Below are 10640 nucleotides of genomic sequence, written 5' to 3'. Positions count from 1 at the left end.
TTGAGTCTCTGTGTGTTTTCATCCACACAAGTTTACAAGCTCACACACATGTTTGGTGACTAAAACTCTACTTTTTTAATCCTGTTAAATCAGATAGAAATATTACACTTCATACAGATGCTGTGGGTCTGTGTGTAACAACATGGATCTGAACCTGGTCCCCCACATGGGAAACCGCACATCAACCAGATGTTATTAACCAGAGATATTAGTCTTACTAGGCTTCAGACTAAGGGAAATATTAGGCTTACTAGGCTTCAGACTAAGGGAGATATTCGTCTTACTAGGCTTCAGACTAAGGGAGATATCAGGATAAGGCTTCAGACTAAGGGAGATATTAGTCTTACTAGGCTTCAGACTAAGGGAGATATTAGTCTTCCTAGGCTTCAGACTAAGGGAGATATTAGTCTTACTAGGCTTCAGACTAAGGGAGATATTAGGCTTACTAGGCTTCAGACTAAGGGAGATATTAGTCTTACTAGGCTTCAGACTAAGGGAGATATTAGTCTTACTAGGCTTCAGACTAAGGGAGATATCAGGCTTACTAGGCTTCAGACTAAGGGAGATATTAGTCTTACTAGGCTTCAGACTAAGGGAGATATCAGGATTAGGCTTCAGACTAAGGGAAATATTAGTCTTACTAGGCTTCAGACTAATGGGAGATATTAGTCTTACTAGGCTTCAGACTAAGGGAGCCATCAGGCTTACTAGGCTTCAGACTAAGGGAGATATTAGTCTTACTAGGCTTCAGACTAAGGGAGATATCAGGATTAGGCTTCAGACCAAGGGAGATATTAGTCTTACTAGGCTTCAGACTAAGGGAGATATCAGTCTTACTAGGCTTCAGACTAAGGGAGATATCAGGCTTACTAGGCTTCAGACTAAGGGATATATTAGTCTTACTAGGCTTCAGACTAAGGGAGATATCAGGATTAGGCTTCAGACTAAGGGAGATATTAGTCTTACTAGGCTTCAGACTAAGGGAGATATCAGGATTACTAGGCTTCAGACTAAGGGAGATATCAGGCTTACTAGGCTTCAGACTAAGGGAGATATCAGGCTTACTAGGCTTCAGACTAAGGGAGATATTAGTCTTACTAGGCTTCAGACTAAGGGAGATATTAGTCTTACTAGGCTTCAGACTAAGGGAGATATTAGTCTTACTAGGCTTCAGACTAAGGGAGATATCAGGATTAGGCTTCAGACTAAGGGAGATATTAGTCTTACTAGGCTTCAGACTAAGGGAGATATCAGGATTACTAGGCTTCAGACTAAGGGAGATATCAGGCTTACTAGGCTTCAGACTAAGGGAGATATTAGTCTTACTAGGCTTCAGACTAAGGGAGATATCAGGCTTACTAGGCTTCAGACTAAGATGAACAACGGGAAACTAAGATGAACCCTGGACACTCGCATGCCTTTACCTCAAGACTATACAGAGACACACTTTTCTGATAGCCTCACCCAAACCCTAACCTTAACCACACTGTCACTGTAAACTAACCATAACCCTAACCACACTGTTACCTTAAACTAACCTTAACCACACTGTTACCTTAAACTAACCTTAACCCTAACCACACTGTTACCTTAAACTAACTATAACTTAACCCTAATCCTAACTGATAAAAGAACCAACGCGTATTTGTGTCAGCAGTAGAACAACTTTAGATCTGATCGTGGTATCTGATTCAGAGAAGATTAGCCAGTCAGGAGTGTTAGCCTATGGCCTCAGTGAGCATATGGTCATATTGTACCCGCAAACGCACTAAAGCTCCCCACGCTCAAAGGGATTATGTAAAAACAAGGACAATGAAACACTATTCAAAAGACCACTTCATTGAATCACTGAGTGAGATAAATTGGATGGACATACTGAGCAGTAAAGACGTAGATGAGGCATGGAATCTCTTTAAAGAGACATTTCTATCACATTTACATTTACATTTAGTCATTTAGCTGACGCTTTTATCCAAAGCGACTTACAAGTTCTGTACGACAAGCCATCAGGAAGGGCACAACTCTATCAGCTGAGCAACAATGTTCATCAAAGTGTTGAGTGCTACAGTGTAGGTTAGTTTATTAGGACAAGTGCATGACAGTGCGGTTAGTGCTGGATTTACTGGCTCCAATTAAACACATTGGGGTAAAGCAGAACACTGCCAAACTAAATTACTCAGGAGATATTGGAGTCCATCAGGAGTAGAGACAGAGCCCTTATCAGGTTCAAAAGAACAAATCACAACAAGACTATTACGATTATGTCAGACTAAGATAATAATTGGGAGCATTTGTGCGAGTGCAAATAATTGTTCTGGTGCGACCTCCTCCCCCCCTCCCCGAACGTCCCTTTCTCTGTACATTCGCTAGTTTGTACACTCAGTATGTGCCTTGTGAGTTGACAGTGACCATTCTAACCAATCAAACGTGAGCTTGACGTTCTTACCTTTAATGCTGATTTTAGATTGGTTAAGATTAGCCTTCAATCACTCCCTTTCGTGGTCTGTCCGCCATGTGGCGGGTAACAAAATAGTAATGTAAAATAATTAAAACTGCAGTGTGTTTTGGTCTTACGACAGGCCTAATTTGTGGCTTGTTTACCGACGTCACATCCGCTACTCTTCTGTCCTGACTGCCCGTGGCGCCTGCTTGCACTGTAAGGAGCTAGCGTTAGCTGCTATGACGTTAAATGGGTTACAAATATGTGGAACTATGGAAGGAGTAAGCCGACCGCTAAAAAGAAAACCCACCGCGGCAGCGAGAGCGAGACCACCTAACAAAAGAAAGTTTCGAGAGGAGTGGTAGTTTGGAGATAGCGGTGTTTCAAGAGACTGGCTACAGTATGACGCTGGGCTGTAGTGATGAGTTGTTCTGTGTGCCGCAAGTATGTCAAAAGGAAAAACAGAAACAACACGTTTGTCATCGGTAGTAAATCAATGAAGCTGGAATCCATTCGTGACCATGAACAGAGCCATTGTCACATTGGCTGCATCTCTGTATCCCGGATTAAATCGGCGCCTCTCCTCAAGACCCTCTGTGGCTAGGCTAACAGCCATATCAGAGCTACACTTTCTAACAACCTGCCCACTGTACCAAGATATTAGATACTTCCCATGAATTGCAAACACCCAAAGAGAGTTTGAAAACATGACAAATAACGGAAAACTCCCATACCTACTGGGTGGAGTACAGCAATGTGCAACTGTACAGAAAAGGACATCCAATGGAATACAACCACCATAAAGGCCGTCAATCATGCAAGTATTCCTGCACTACCTGTACTGTACTGATCTCTGTACATATACCTGACAAAAAAGCACATACCTTTAAATACACTTGAAAGACTGCTGCTGTTTCTGAACGTTATATTAAGTTATCGGTACTTACTTACATGTACACATAGACGGGATGGGTCAAGTGCAGAGACTCAATCGCATCGGCGACTGAGAAAAAGACAATGCATGTGTGTGTGTGTGTGTGTGTATCCCAGTGTGTGTGTGCCGCTCCCATTGCATGTCCAGTTCGTTGCATGCCGAATAAAGACCCCTAAAGAGGTCCTGCATTATTATTATTATTATTATTATTATTATTATTATTATTATTATTATTATTATTATTATTATTATTATTATTATTATTATTATTATTATTATTATTATTATTATTATTATATCCTTATATGTGTCATATGTACAGTATATGTGTGTTATCTTTTGAGTTAGTCTTTACATTTGATATATATATGTGACACAAAAATGTGTTTTTTCTTGGGCCGGTAAGAAATATACTTGGCGGGTAGATTTTCCCCATCTACCACTGGCCGGTGAGTCAAAAAGTTAATTCCAAGGCGGTTAGGTGGCCGAGCGGAGATTGCGTTCGTCACCAGCCCCGGAGCTGTGAGCTCGATTCGCCTGTTCGAATCCAGCTCACAGCTCCGGGGTTGTCACCAGCTTGGCTGGCCGTCTGCACTGATACAATTGGCTGTATCAGAGGGTGGGAGAAGCTGGCGGGGTGGGTCCGGGTCGTTGTAAACAGCGACTCCTACAGTTCGGTCGGGGCGCCTGCTAAGCGCGGATTGGACGTGAGGGGGATAGTGTGGTCCTCCCACACGCTACGCCCTCTCAATGAGAATCCGCGCTGCCAGGTGAAAAGAAGCGGTGATTGGCTGGACGTGTGTCGGAGGAAGCACGTGGTAGCCTCCACTCTCCCAAATGATCTGACTGTGGGGGGTAAGTGCGCAGCGACCAGGAAGGGACTGGGAATTGGCATACGACTAACATTGGGATGGGAGAAAATCGGAGGAAAATGGAGGGGGAAAAAGACAAAAAAAAAAAAAAAAAAAAAAAGTTAATTCCAGGCCCTGATTACATATATATTGTTGGTGCTCCTTACATTTTGGTGGGTGGTCCTAAATCTTTGCTGGTGCTCCTAAATTTTTGCTGGTGCTCCAAACCTTTTGAAGTTGGGAGCACCAGTGCTACCAAGTAAAAAAGTTTATTTCGAGCCCTGTATGATACTTTTTCCTAATAAAATCGAATAAAATAAAAAATTCAAAAAAATAACCACACTATTACCTTAAATGAACCATAACCTTTACACTAATTTTCTATCTTAAGCATAACCGTTAAAGGTTCAAATGAATCTTCATCATAGTATTGCTGTGTTTGTATCAGCGTGGGTGTCTAGTGGTGAGAGAACTCGCCCGTGATCATAATCATTGTTTGTTCGACTCCTGGTCGAGTTGTTTGTTATGGACTTTCGCCGATACTTATTTTATTACTTATGGTTATAACATAATTTACATGTACCTTTTTTCCTGTGGTAAATTAGTACTTTATTTACGTTTTCTGATGAGAACGTGTTGCTATTTTCGCGGTGAGCAATCAGTCATCTCAAACAAGCCTATTATCAAGCACTAGCGCAGCAACATGCCACCAAAATGATCATGTGTGTAGCTGCTCTTTATACGGTCCACCATTGTTCTGTCAAAACAATAAAAAATGTTGATGAGTAAAATTATCAAACATGTCAAATCCTTACATTTCTTCAGCAGCTGTGTGTTGATCCAAGCAGCATAAAGAAAACACATTTAATCAGTAAATAAAACTACTCCTTCCTCCAAACCAAAGCCTTGTTGCTACACTGAAGGGATTTTAGATGATAACCCATAACTCTGTATGATAGCATGTACAATAATGTACAATTTATTCTTACGGTATATATATCTATCCATATCTGTCTGTACATGCCTACATATAACCCTTTTTACACATCTATAGATAGTGGATACTATATCTATATCTGTACATATCCCTTACCTACTCGTACTAGTTACGCTGCTGGCCAGTATGACTTACTACCATAGTGTCTTTATACCTGTAACACTGTACATATTAATACTACAAGTCTGTACATAAATCTGATTAGTACTATTACTCAGTACTGTATGTAGTACTCATTTATATATTGTATACCCAGTTTAAATCACTTGTGCATTACTATTGCACTTTACTGTTACATTTGCACTCTGGTTGGATGCCAAACGTCTTTTCAATGTACTGTACTTGTGCTGTATGATGACAATACATTTGAATCTAATCGAATAGCTTTTCATGTGGGTTCATGTCATTCTTGCCTTGATATGAGTTCATGAATTTGAACCTCTAGAGCAGGGGTAGGCAACCATAGGCACGCGTGCCTGCATAGGCACGCGGGGGCATTTTCATTGGCACAGGGGGCAGCATTAAAAGAAAATTATAATATTTTTTTAATATTTTTTTTACTATAATATTTTTTTTTTGAAATATTATAGTGAAATATTTTGCACTGTTCTCGCATTTATCTTGTTGAAATCCTCCCACAGGTTCTTTTTTGTAAGTCGACTGTTTTGCACACCCCTATGACAGCTATACAGCTGTTCCCATGGTGCTCAGCTGTCAGCAGTCAGCTGGCCTCCCGCGCCCGCGCGCAGTTCCCAGGTAATCACACAGTGCTGCGGTTGCATTCTGTATGTGCCGTCTTTCATGATGGCAACCCCCGCTAAGAAAGTTAAAGCAAAGGAAATTCGGGCATTCCAGCCCTCGTGGACAGACGACTACGGGTTTGTGTGTCAGAAGGACCGTGCTGTGTGTACTTTATGTTTAGAAAATGTAGTTTGCAGAACGTCAGGTGTGAAACGCCATTTTGAGACGAAGCATCAAAAAAGTTTCAAAGATCAGGCGGATAAGGCAGAATCGATTAAACGTGCCGTGGCCAGGTATGGAAAGCAAGCCAGCACCCTCAAAGTGTTCACGACTGCTAAAAACCACGCAACTGAAGCAAGCTATCGCATAGTTCATTGCATTGCGAAATGTGGAAAGCCATTCACTGATATCAAGGAGGCTTTTCTCTGTAGCTCAGATGTTTTGTTTGAAGGCTTGCCAAACAAAGAGACAATCAAATCAAGGATAAAAGATATCCCCATGTCAGCTCGAAGTGTCGAGCGACGCATCAACGAAATGTCAGAAAATATCAGAGAACAGCAAACAGCTGGATTAAAAGATGCTCCGGTGTGCATCTTAAAGTGACCAACTACAGCCCCAGATAACAGAGCGGTGTGCAGCTTAAAGTGACCAACTACAGCCCCAGATAACAGAGCGGTGTGCAGCTTAAAGTGACCAACTGCAGCCCCAGATAACAGAGCGGTGTGCAGCTTAAAGTGACCAACTGCAGCCCCCAGATAACAGAGCGGTGTGCAGCTTAAAGTGACCAACTACAGCCCCAGATAACAGAGCGGTGTGCAGCTTAAAGTGACCAACTGCAGCCCCCAGATAACGGAGCTCAGTAAAGCAGAACTGTTTGTCTGCATTGCACCCCCGCCCCAACTCAGATTTAGGGTTGATACAACCATCATAATAATATTGTTAATAATAACAATAACAATAATGATGTAATAATGTAAAAATTATCATTAAGAATACCTGATTATGAGATTTTTTTTTTACGATGCATGGAATATTGTTGAGGCACACTAAATCAAATCAAATCAAATTTATTTATAGGGCCCGACAACACACGTTAATGTCCCCATGGGCCGTACACGTCTTCTTTAAACAAGTCAAGAAGAAAACATAACAATAAGTCAAGAACAGAACAAGAACACCATAAGGTCCAAACATTTTTAGATGAATGCAAATAAATGAAAGAATGCAAGCACTCCCAGACATACCCCACGCGAAGGTAAGGAAAAACTCACTAAAACCTAACAATAGGGAAAAAAGCTCCACAGGCAGTGTGGAGGAGAGAAACCTTAGAAGGGCCATTCAAGGGGGGATCTCCCTTCTTAGATGTTGGTGATAGTAGTGTTGCAGACGGACAGTTGGTAAGCATGCACTCATGTGTGTGGTGAAACACAGATGAGTGCATGCAATAGCAACTGTACATTTTGAAAGATTAAAGATAGAGCTAATAGCGATAGCAACTGAACATTTTGAAAGATTAAAGATAGAGTTGATAGCGGATCTATTTGAGGCACAGGGGCGACGCAAAGAGGGTCTAGTAGTTACAACACTAACACTAGTTACAACTATATTTCAAACAGGCACTCCATGTCAAAAAGGTTGCTGACACCTGATCTATACCATGGAGACCCTGTGTATCAACACGAATAAACATGTTGCACTAAACATTGCAATGGGGAATATTCCACCTAGTAATAATAAAAAAGCAATAAACATCCATAATAAGTCTCTCACCTGTCTGGGTCATTTCTTGACCTGGATGTCCCAGGCAAATCATTGCTGTAGACAATGACATGTAAAAATACATTATTTTCAACTTTTATGAACAGAGTTATAACTAAACAAAAGCACTAATAATAATAATAATAATAATAAGTCTCTCACCTGTCTTGGTTAGCCCTCCTTCCATGTCTCGCCTGCACTGAACTGGTTGAAGGCAGTTCTTCTGCTCCTTGCTCCTCACTGTAGAAAACAATAAAAAGCACATTATTTTCAACATTCAACAAGGAATCTCTTATCTTATACAGCACAGCACATATACACATATTTACAATCCAAAGAGTGTTTATCATGTACACCTATCATGTACATTTATCATGTACACTTATCATGCACACTTATCATGTACACTTATCATGTACACTTATCATGTACACTTATCCTGTACACTTATCATGTACACTTATCATGTACACTTATCCTGTACACTTATCCTGTACACTTATCATGTACAATCATCATGTACACTTATCATGCACACTTATAATGTACACTTAGCATGTACACTTGTCATGTACATTCATCATGTACACTTATCATGTGCATTCATCATGTACACTTATCATGTGCATTCATCATGTACACTTATCATGTGCATTCATCATGTACACTTATCATGTGCAAGCCTTTCTTTGCAAACCCAACAAGTACAGTAAGAGTGTGACTGACTAAACAAAAGATGGATCGTCAACATCTGAATCATCTGAAGATTCTTCAGATGATGTATCCTCCCCTAGCAGTTCTCTCATGTCCTCTTCTCCAGCATAGAGAGAGAGCTCCACATTGGCACAGAGCAGACACGCTCACCTCGCCTCATGTTAGCACCGGATAGCTACTACTAAAACTACTACTACTACTACTACTACTACTACTACTACTACTACTACTACTACTACTACTACTACTACTACTACTACTACTACTACTACTACTGCTACTACTACTACTACTACTACTACTACTACTACTACTACTACTACTACTACTACTACTACTACTGCTACTACTCCTCCTACTACTACTACTACTACTACTACTACTACTACTACTACTACTGCTACTGCTACTGCTACTACTGCTACTGCTACTACTACTACTACTACTACTACTACTGCTACTGCTACTGCTACTACTACTACTACTACTACTACTACTATACTACTACTACTACTACTACTACTACTACTACTGCTGCTGCTGCTACTACTACTACTACTACTACTACTACTACTACTACTACTACTACTACTACTACTACTGCTACTGCTACTACTACTACTACTACTACTACTACTACTACTACTACTACTACTACTGCTACTACTACTGTTATAAGTCGAACTACTAAAGCTAAAGTTTTGCTGGCTGGAAAAACGTGTGTGTTCCTCAGAAATTATCTTGTGAACGGATTCTCTCTCACTTTCGTTCTTCTTCTACTCTTCTTTTCTCGCAGTCAACTTCCGCCTCTCTCGCCTCTCTCGGCTCAAATAAGGGACTAAACACGTTTCGCAATTATGCCACATCAATGTGGAACGCCCTACCCAAAGCTGTAAAGGAATGTGGATCACTACCCACTTTCAAAACCTCTCTCAAGGGACACCTACGGGAGACTGCAATTCAACACTGGCCCCTGTAAATATCCTAACCCAACCCCCTCCAATGTACAGTCATTTACCTAGTATGGTTTTGTCAATAGTCCAATGTACAATTTTGTTTGTTTGTACAGTGTCTCCCCCCCCCCCCCTCAATGTACAGTTTTGCTTGTTTATACAGTGTGCCCCCCCCCCCCCCAACCACCTCCAATGTAAATGACCCAGTATGGTTGTCAATATCCCAATGTACCCAACCCCCCCCCACCCAACCTCCTCCAATGTACAGTTTCTACGTCAAATGTATATACTCCCTTTTCTTGACTCCTTCTGTATCACAAACAGTACTGTATTTGCAAATCTGGTATGTCATAAATGTATAGATGTAGCAGTACTGACTATCTGTATGTCATGTATGTCATATATGTCCTGATGAATTGAAAATGGGGGACCCTGATGTAAACAAGATGAAAGTCTTTCTCTGGTCTGCATCCCCTTAACAATTGTGTGTATTGAGCTGTACTGTATTGTACCCATTCTGCAATCTGTTAATAAAGTTTTCAATCAATCAATCAATCGGCACTTCCGTCCAGTTTTTTCCGTTTGATTGTAGCACAAGAAATGGCCAAGATATTGATACAAATGCAACGCCTGTAAAATTAAATCTGGCACATTTTACGCATGCATACAAGTTTATTTAGCATCGAATTGAAATGATCCTGGTTCAGTTATTTATTGTTTTATCAACACCAAATAAAAAGTAGCGTGTAACTTCCGGTCTAGAGTAACTTCCTATGTAAAAAAAAACCTGGAAGAAGACTACAATTCCCAGGCAGACCACGTCAAACAATTGACGTCATTCTATCGCGCCCGCGATATCAGCATCGCCGTAGAGTTGCCAATATCGGCCGATAATATCGGACATCCCTAATTGTAACCTATGATATTATTCTAACACTTTATTCTTCCGCATTTTGGTTTGGCTCCTCCTCCCAGAGCGTTCGCCCCAAACACACGTGTCAGGTGTCAAAGAGACCGGCCTGCTCCAACTCCAGCTGCTATTAAAAGACTCATCGTGTTTTTGCAAGATGTTTTGTAAATCAAGATGTTTTGTAAATCAAGATGTTTTGTAAATCAAGATGTTTTGTAAATCAAGATGTTTTGTAAATCAAGATGTTTTGTAAAGCGTGACAGTGCCAACAGTTTTTCTGCACAGATTTGGCAAATTCATGGACTTTCAATCTAATTTTGACAGCAACACATACTGTAGCTA

The sequence above is a fragment of the Notolepis coatsorum genome (assembly GCF_963971535.1).
Source record: "Notolepis coatsorum genome assembly, contig: SUPER_7_unloc_1, whole genome shotgun sequence".
Classification (NCBI taxonomy): domain Eukaryota; kingdom Metazoa; phylum Chordata; class Actinopteri; order Aulopiformes; family Paralepididae; genus Notolepis; species Notolepis coatsorum.
Note: the sequence above shows the minus strand (reverse complement) of the source record.